The following is a 10,713-nucleotide window of genomic DNA, read 5'->3' as shown; positions in this document are numbered from 1 at the left end:
GAAGAGGAAGAAGAAGAAGAAGAAGAAGAAGAAGAAGAAGAAGAAGAAGAAGAAGAAGAAGAAGAAGAAGAAGAAGAAGAAGAAGAAGAAGAAGAAGTTGTTATAGGAGGAATTAAGAAAAGCATATTGTATAAATGGTTCATGGTTTCTCCAAAATCTGCTTTGATTGATGATTTATGTGGGAGGATCCAGCCCACTGTGGGTGGCACCATCCTTAAGTAGATGGGATAGTTAAGCATGAGCCAGAAAGAAAGCCAGCAAGAAGCATTCCTACATGGTTCTTGCCTTCAGTTTCCTGCCCTAACTTCCCTCAATGATGGATTGTGACTTGGAAGTAAAAGCTGAAAGAAACTCTTTCCTCCTCTAAGTTGCATTTGGTCATGATTTTTCTCACAGCAACAGAAAAGTAACTAATTGGACATAAAATCCTGGGGGTCAATATTCACCACCATATAAACTAGAATTGATGTCACACAGGCCTACAATCCCAGAGTTGGAAGCATGAGGGTGAGCAATTCAAGGCCATCTTTGGATGTATAGAAATTTTGAAGTTAGTCACTGATATATAATACTCTATTTTTAACCACTAATTACCTGTAGAAGATGTACCATCTCTCTGATAGCCTGGAATCCTAGTAACAGCTTCTCATTTTCAGGATCTGAAAAGGCCATTGTAAACATTATCAAGATGCATGCAGTCATTTTGAGTTTCTATTTAGATTGAGTATACAATAATAAGATCATATGAGATCAATGTTTTATCACATAATACCAAGCATTATTGACCAATATTTCCACTCTTATTCATGAATGGCTTTTCAACATTTCCATGCTGTTTTCATGTTTGTAAGATGCTCTCAGTGTACACAGTCTTTACAGTAATGAGGAGCTATCCTTTTGAAACTCATTCAATTTAAAACTCAAGAGATGTACAGTTTTGGTGAATGTGGCAAAAGTGCTGTGAATATTAATTCAAGAATCATAAGCACGTTCTCATATAATTCTATAAACTTCTAAATATATTTGAGAGTTAAACAGAATAGTATGTTTAAGACCAGTCAAGGCTGAATAGTTAAGTCTGTCCCCACAAATAAAAAAGCTTTTAGAAAATAATAACAATAATCACTTATACCCTAAATAATGACCTAACCTCATCATAGTGACAGATATAATATTCATGAATATATATATCATACATAAATGCTAACATGAAATATGATTTATTTGTCATTTCAAAAGTGTAAAACTCACAAAGTTGTATGCAGGCATGAATACCTTAAGAGTAATGAGGTTCAACTTTATGTAGTCAAATCTCCTTTATGACTTTCCTACTGTGTTATCAATCAGTCACTTGAACTATCCCAGTCATGAGGCGTTCACTAATTATCTAGCCCACCACAATGCATAGATTATAGAAATAATGTATAGATTATAGAAATTATTCCATGCTATTGAGCCATTCATCTGATTATAGTTATTTCCATCCATTGGTCTTTCTTCTATTCTCAAGGGATATACAGAACCAGGTTCTTCTTTGCCAAATCTTTGTAAGTTATCTTAACAGAGCAGAGGCTCCTCTCTTCCCCATGTGAATTCTGTTCAGTTATTTTCATTATTCCCCATATGATGGAGTTACAAAGCCTTCAACATCTAGCTCATTTTCTGAATAGAATCTGGCTCATGTAGGTGCCTTCCTTGTATTGAAGGTATTTAAATGTTGTTTTCTGTTCTCTAGACTTCAATAAAGTAATTTGAGGCCACATTAGTCCTTTGGAAACGCAATATCAATCTGTTGAACACTGTTAGCCTTCTCATCAGTTCAAAAACTGAAGAATTTTGCACACTTGATGTTATTAAATAAATATATATCTTTGTATGCCTCATTGAGGTTTAAAGGGCAGCATTCTTTTCTTTATTATATTTCATCTTCTTTTATTTGGTCTCCCGTTGCTACCTGAGAGGTCCAGAATCTGTGAGCTGATGCCCAGTTCCCTGGTATCTGTGATTCTCATCACAATCTATCAGTAGTTTTTGTTTTCCCATGTCACTATTAGCACAGCCAAACAGAGAACTCAGGACATGACAGTTCAGAGGGCACTAGCCTCTCCCTAAGGGCTTCAGTCCAGTCACCATCATTGGTCTCAGTAGGCACAAGATGACACATTTACCTACTATTTCCGTATCAACAAAAGCCTTTAAGCACTAAAAGAAAATGTTCTGTGGGGATACTTGGTATTCCTTCCTCTTACGACGCAATCTCAGGGCCTTGTACATGCTGGAGATGTATTCTTCTATGGAACTATTACCCTGGCCCTTTAGCAATTCTTTTAAAACTCATATTTTCTTGTTAATTCTCTAAAGAGATATAAATTTTAAAAACAGTTGCTTTGTTTATTCTTGTCTTAGGAAAGTAAACCAGCTGTTATTTATAATGTCAGAATTCCTTTAACCTTAAATATTTGTTGCCTAACTGTGTACCTGGTAACATCCTACAAAGCTGAGAATAAGCCAAAAAGCAAATACATCCAAGTCAGGTGCATAGCCCAGAAGTATATTCTTGAAATACCTGGGATATGTTAATAAGCTAATATTTTTTTTCTCAAAGTGTAATACAAGTTAACAGTCCAGTCACTCTTGAAAGAGGATTTGCGCCTCAGGAGAGCATCTGAAACTATTTGTCTTTAAGAAGCTACAGAGGAAGAATTATATGGTTCAATTTAGTTCAATGGATATCTGGGAGTTGTCTGTTCTATAGTTTTAATGTACTTGATGGTCTCTTTCCTTTTTAATAAAGATGTCCACTCACATAAGTAGATACATAGACCTATATTTAGGTTCCTAAACTCAGTTACTGAAACCTGGGATGGATAAAAATCTGATTTCAGAGTCTATTAATTCAAGGGGAACCAAGTGAGAGATTAGGGATCTCAACAGTCCATTTCCCTCACTTAAAATTTAGGAGTTATAAATGGCCATGAACAGGTGTAGTATTGCCCCTTAGGGACATTAGGAAATTTATAGGGTTTTGTTGATCATTAGAACTGAGGGGTGCTTCAGTAGTTGATAAGAACCAAGGATATTTCATATCTTACATTACACAGGAAAAGCAGCTCCTAGAGAAAAGAATGGTTCCATCAAAAGAGCCAAAATTAACAACTCTTTGGATTATACCAGTAGACCATCCCACTAAGGCACCCTACAGCTCTATGATTGTGATTTAAGAACCATTTAACTGACAATGAATTTTTTTTATAAAACAGTAACTACCAAGTCAATATTGTACTACAATTTAAGCAAGAGAAATCCAGCATTTCCTGGAGCCCACAGCATAATGATCATTTGTGTGGTGCATATTAAAGTACAGAGTACACAATACTACACATTGAAATAGAATCTCTATGAGTAGAGCCAAATCGTGAATTCTAATGACCACTAATATTTAATCAAGAGCAAGGGAGAAGAATGGTAGACAGAAACAGAATCAGAGGAGTGTAAAAGTACCTTCACTGCACTTTTGCTGGCCTGTTTTATGTCAATTCAACACAAGCTATAGTCATCTGAGAGAGAGAAAAAAAAAACTTCAATTAAGAAAATGCCTCCCCCTTGGTCTTGCAAACTTTATATGACCCAGCACAGGGGAAGGCCAGGGCCAAGTAGTGGGAGTGGGTGGGTAGGGGAGCAGGGGCGGGGGGAACTTTCAGGATAGCACTTGAAATGTAAATAAAGAAAATAATAATAAAAAAGACTATTCAAAAAAAAAAGAAAAAGAAAATGCCTCCATAAGCCAGGCGTGGTGGCACATGCCTTTAATCCCAGCACTTGGGAGGCAGAGGCAGGTGGATTTCTGAGTTCGAGGCCAGCCTGGTCTACACAGTGAGTTCCAGGACAGCCAGGGTTATACAGAGAAACCTTGTCTCAAAAAAACAAAAAAAAATAAAAAATAAAAAAAAGAAAGAAAAAGAAAAAAAAGAAAAGAAAAGAAAAGAAGAAAAGAAAAGAAAAGAAAAGAAAAGAAAAGAAAAGAAAAGAAAAGAAAAAAGAAAAGAAAAGAAAGAAAAGAAAAGGCCTTCATACCATCTAGCTGTAGGTAAGCCTATAAGGCATTTTCTCAATTAGAGATTGACAAGGGAGGAACCAGTCTATTGTGGGTGGTGTCACCACTGGGTTGGTGGTCCTGGGTGCTATAATAAAGCAAGCTGAATAAGAAAGTAAACAGTACATTGCCTCTGTATCTGATCCTGCCTCCAGGTTCCTGCCCTGTTTGAATTCTTGTCCTGACTACCTTTCATTGATTAACTGTGGTGCAGAAGTGTAGGTCAAATAAACTTTTCCCTCCCCAAGTTGCTTTTGGTCATAGTGCTTCATCACAGCAATAGAAACCCTAATTAAGATTGTACTGCCCAGGCAAGCATAAATACATCTTCTAGAAAAAATATCGATTGCTTCTAAAATACTCTCTTACTTCCTTATATTTTCCTTTTATCCCAAAACCAAAATAGGGTTACAAGGAGAAAACATAACAAAACAAACAAACAAATTTGAAAAATAGGATTAAAACTAAAGTGAACCCACCGTAACAGAGGCCACGGAGTCTGTATTCTCCAGGTGAGGCAACTGGGTGGCCATGTGACCAGAATCAGCCGCTCTGCCGAGAGTGTTGTCAAAGTCAGGCTTGTAAGCAAATTATTCCCATTTAGGGAAGTGTAAACCATAGACTATGGAGAAGAGAATAACTTTTGCTTTAAAAGTTATCTATGGAAATAGATTGGATTGAAGAGAAGGATGAGAAGATGAAGGTAGGGAACCGTAAGGGTGGGGCATTGTGCTTCAGGCACATATGTGCGAATAGAACACAGTGCTATAAAATGATTTCTTCTGTGATTCAAAAATCAACACACTGCAACAAGACACCAGAGTAAACTAGTATTTTTTCACCAATTACTTGGTAGTTGTTAGGCTTTGAATGACCCAACGAGGTCATAATTATTATCCCCATTTTCCCAGATGAGAAAATTAGGCTCAGCGTTATAAAGCCAGCAAGTAGAGTCCTTTAAAAGTCAATAATTTATGATTCCAAAGACTATTTTAATATTGTTGTCATAAAAACCTAAAATGTAGAAATAATATTCTGAGAAATTCAATATTATAAGGAGGCTATACTAATAAGATATATTCCCACCCAGATTCATCAGAACATAATGGCAGGCAAGATGTGTCTGCACAACCATCACAATCAAGTGCAGCCAGAAATTATTCCAAAGGATTAAATATGACAGCAGGAAATTGCAGTGCATCTATCACCAGGGTTGTGAAAGCTGAAATAAAAGATTAACAAGTATGAGGAGGCAACATTTCATCTCTGCAGATGGTAAAGTGATCTACAGATTAGCAGAGCCTAGTATAATTTGTCTGCAAGCAAAGGGCATGGGCTGACTGTGTGCAATTATTATTTGTCTCTTCACTATTTCTTTTTTATTGTTTTACAACATGCTTATGGATGTTTTGTCTGTGTGCATATTTGCAATACATAGGTGCCTGTTGCCCATGGAGGCCAGAAGGCATCATATTCCCTATAATTGGAATTAAACTTGGTTGCAAACCACCACGTGATTACTGGGAACAAAACCAGTATCCTCTTGAGAAGAAACCAATATTCTTAACTCATAAGCCATCTTTCCAGCCCCATTCCACTATTTCTAGTAGAATGTATCATGTTTAAGCCTGGTAGTATCAGAGAGAAAGAAAGATCATAAAAATAAGAGAAATTACATTCCTTGGATAAAACAATGTATATTTTCAACAAATTCACTGTCATTATTAACTCATATTTAAACATTTGTCAAGATACTATTTTATGTGCAACCTCAAAAATGGCAACAAAAATGAAACAGTCCCAATCATTACCTGTGTGGCTTAGAGTTAAGCTTTTCTTTTTAATACTCTCTGCATTTACAATGATTCAATATCTGCTTTTGCTATGATGATGTGAGTAACTGTATTAGTTTGAATTTTCTCAGTCCTTGTAGCAGAAAACTACAGGTATATCTGTCATTTTAGCAATGAATCTCATTTTGGGGCGAGGAAACAAATTGAAAACCACATAAATCATGATTACAATAATCTATGAAGAAATGATGGGAATAGGTAAATCAAGATTTGCAATGAAATATATGTAGAAATGAGGAAGGTAGGTAGGGGAGGACAAAAGAAAAGTAAGGGCATCTCAGGGCAGGAGTCTAAAACAAATGGAGGTGAACAAGGTCAAGAGCTTGTAGTGAGAAAGAACTCCTTGAACTGAATTCTAAGCATTAGTAGGAGTTAGTAAAAAGAAGCCGAGAGTAGTTTCAATATATGGACCAGCAACACCAACTGCTAGCTTTGACTGAAGTACTATAAGTAATTACTGATCAGTCAGCATATGATACCACTTTACATTTAATATAAGAACAGTTAACAGCATTTTGAATATGTCCCACACAAACAAATGATATGTGAAATGAATTGTATGCTAATTGCTCTGATCTGACAATTACACGTTGTAAATATATATTAAAGTGTTACACTGTATCCCATAAATATGACAACTATTTCTTGTCAATTAAAAATAAAACATATTAAATAAGAAGTTCAACAATCCTGGGATTGCTATGCTAGTGAGGCCACATGTAGTTGTTCTGGTTTATAAGACCAGAACAGGTCAGTCTTATACTCAACTCTGCTAAGGCACCAGAGATGTGAGTGACAATATGACAAGCCCTCTAGACTAACCCCTCAGTCCTCTAAGTACTTCTGAGTGGTCAAAGTGATCAAGAGAATCACCCATGTGAGATTTAGCTGAACTAATAAATGGTTGATGCATGAAATGAATAATTTGGGGGAGTGGGTTATACAATAAACAAGTGGAATTTGCTGTAGTTCGTAACAGTGGTGCTGTTGGTAATGTGCCCATAAATTACTGGAGTGAATGAATTTTAGAAAGACAGGGGAAGGGCTAGTAGAGAATGATGAAGACAAAGCACAAGTAGTAGTTACTGTGCAGATTGTCCTACAGTCACATGTGCATACAGGTAGCACTAAGAGGACTCAGTGGATTAAAGGAAAGAGCATATTAGATTGGAAGGGAAACTGAAAGGTGCTGAATGGTGAGTGGGATAGTAAAGGTGAAAGAGAGAGACTGGGCAGGCAGTGATTTGATTAAAACACATTGTATGCCTGCATGATATTATCAAACAATAAAAATTACATGTGAAAAACAGTAGCTGTTCTATAAATCTCACTGGAATACACAGACAAGTGTACTCCACTTATATTCCTCTGAAAGGAATCAGAAAGAAACAATTTTTTATGTTTTATTTCCTACCATAAAGTCCAGCTGTTCAATGGCTCTCCCTTAGTCCCATGATCTCTGGGTTTTCCAGCTCTCATTGTATGAGCCCAGTCCAGGTAGAATTAGAATGTTTTTCCTTCTCTTCATTGTAAGACCTTTGCGCATTTTTGAAAGAAATTAACTCCCCAAAGACAAGCTAGAAATTTTGAACAGTAGAAAGATTACCAAAATGAACTGGCTTCCAAGTTTGGCTTTAGAACCAGGGCTGCCTTTAAAACATGAAGTGTACAGAGTATGCCTCCTGATGAAAATATAAGGGCTTCGAGTCTAACTGTAGCTATGCTTTACTTCCTCTACCTTTAATTGCCTGAAGTTTAGACTTAAGTTCAATCAGTAGCCTATTGTTTTCTGCTTCCTGGGAAGCAAGTAGCAACAGAAAGGAGAGCTGGGGAAGAATTGGGTGGAGTTGAAAATCTGAATGTTGGCATTGCTCATATGAATTTTTCTTTTTCCATTTATTCACCTCCTTCTGGGTCTGATGTTATCAGTAATTTCCCAAGACAGAGAAAATCCAGACTTCCTCAAAGAGGTCAACTACCTGCCTCAGCAAAATCAAAAAATGGGGAGATCAGCTGCTCTATAAAAACTCTGCTCCTGTGTTTGCATTCAAGGAAATTCAAACAAAGGACCACACACTGGCAGACCTCTTTCATTTCTGTCTCTTAATTAGTCAAGCACAAAGTCCATGGCAATTTGGGGCAACCCATCCAAAAATATGGACAAATAGGATGCCCTTGTAAGCAATGAAGAAATCAAAAAAAATTAACCACTTTAGCTGTGAATTCAAAGACATAAGCTAACCAGCACTAAAATGATATATGGTGATCTTTGCAGAAGATAGTGTAAAAGCACATTTACTGGAATTTCATCAGGTCCACAATTTCAGTTGTTCAGTGTTGGCCTGCAGATGGCACAAATTTTAAAAGACCAAACAGTGTTTGTAATCTATTCCTGCTTATCAATATTATTTTTTTGTTTTTATTTTTTTATTTATTATTTTTTTAAGTATAAACTTTCTTTTTTAATTATTATTATTTTCTTTATTAACATTTCAAATGCTATCCCGAAAGTTTCCTATACCCCTCCCCCCCACCTCTGCTCCCCTACCCACCCACTCCCACTACTTGGCCCAGGCCTTGCCTTGTGCTGGGTCATATAAAGTTTGCAAGACCAAGGGGCCTCTATTCCCAGTGATGGCCGATTAGGCTTATCAATATTATATTATCATATTTGACCCCATTACATTATGTTATTCATCTCCTACTCCTGTTGAAACCACATCTTCACAACTAGTTTCCCATTCTACTTTTATATCTTTTTGTTCTGATCTGTGGGTCTTGTGCAGGTTGCCACAGCTGATATGTGTTCATGATTGTAATAGTCATGTTATATTCCAAAGTCATATTAAGGATTTCATATCACTCCTTCCCATTCTCTGGCTCCTACAATCTCCCCACTCATCCACAATGTTCCATGAGCCTTAGACGGGAAGATGTGTGCCATGTAGAACTAAGCATTCAATAGTCACCTATTTTCAGCACTTTGACCAGTTATGTATGAGTCTCTGCATTAACGGTCACCCACTATAAATAGAAGTTTCTCTGACCAAGGCTAAGAGTAGTAATATGCCATGGGTATAAACATAAATACTTAGAAGGCAATTTGTCTATGTGTTCATTTTAAAATCAGTAATATATTCCTCCTTAGGGCCTGTGACCTCTCAATCCATTTGCCTTTTTTGAATATGTATTTTATTTTTCATTTGTATGTGTATGAGTGGTTTGCCTGAGTGTATTATGAGCAACATGTGTGTGCCTGGTACCCAAAGAGATCAGAAGATGGTACAGAATCTGCTTGTGGACGTTGTACATCGTGGTGCGCACTAGGCTCCGCACCACGATGTACAACGTCCACAAGCAGGCAACTACCAGACTGAATTCCAGAGTGGTTGTACAAGCTAAGAGCAAGAATTCTTAATCACTGTACTGTCTCTCCAGGTCATAGCCTTAAATACAATTAGAAAGCAGTAAATTATCCACCCCCCCAAATAGTCTTGCCACTATTCTAATCTAATTCTGTATAATTTTATAGATGCTAAATGCAGATAGTGAAGCAGAGAATATGGATTTTAAAGAGCTGGATTCCAGCCCTGGTTGTGCTGTTAAATGTGTTATCTAACCTAAATGAGTATCTCTCCCCTTCACTTAAATTGTCTCCTCTTACCTGAAATGAATAGCATGGGGGAGGGGATTAGTGTTTTAGGCTCTACATGTCACATACACCTATCTCATCTCCAAAGCTACTCCATAGCTTCTCTGTCTTTGCCTCCAAACTTACATACAGCAGTAATTCTGATTGTTGGCTTCAGTTCTCAATTAAGGTTTTACTGCCATTTTAGAGTTCTTTATTTGGGTGTATTTACAAACACCCTTGGAAATTTATATGCTTAATGCTGATTGAATTATGGTAATGTTAAAGGGGAAACCCAAGACCTTGGGTAGAACCACACAGGACTGGCAAAAAAAAAATCAATGACGTGATTCCTAATGACATTCTGCTATATTCATAGATCAGTATCTTGTCTAATCATCATCAGAGAAGCTGATTCTTGTACCTGCTCTTGGCACTCTTTTCCTCCTATTGGGTTGCCTTGTCTAGCCTTGATATGGGGCTTTTGCCTTGTCATATTTGTATCTTGTTTTGTCCTGTTTGACTGTCATCTCTTGGAGACCTGCTCTTTTCCTAAGAGGAAACAGACTGGGAATAGATCTGGGGATAGAGGAAAGGGCTGCTTGTGGACGTTGTACATCGTGGTGCGCACTAGGCTCCGCACCACGATGTACAACGTCCACAAGCAGACAGTGATTTCCAGAGTGGTTGTACAAGCTAAGAGCAAGAATTCTTAATCACTGTACTGTCTCTCCAGGTCATAGCCTTAAATACAATTAGAAAGCAGTAAATTATCCACCCCCCCAAATAGTCTTGCCACTATTCTAATCTAATTCTGTATAATTTTATAGATGCTAAATGCAGATAGTGAAGCAGAGAATATGGATTTTAAAGAGCTGGATTCCAGCCCTGGTTGTGCTGTTAAATGTGTTATCTAACCTAAATGAGTATCTCTCCCCTTCACTTAAATTGTCTCCTCTTACCTGAAATGAATAGCATGGGGGAGGGGATTAGTGTTTTAGGCTCTACATGTCACATACACCTATCTCATCTCCAAAGCTACTCCATAGCTTCTCTGTCTTTGCCTCCAAACTTACATACAGCAGTAATTCTGATTGTTGGCTTCAGTTCTCAATTAAGGTTTTACTGCCATTTTA

Source organism: Mus pahari, chromosome X (assembly GCF_900095145.1).
Source record: "Mus pahari chromosome X, PAHARI_EIJ_v1.1, whole genome shotgun sequence".
NCBI classification, from domain to species: domain Eukaryota; kingdom Metazoa; phylum Chordata; class Mammalia; order Rodentia; family Muridae; genus Mus; species Mus pahari.
This window is presented reverse-complemented; position numbering follows the sequence as displayed.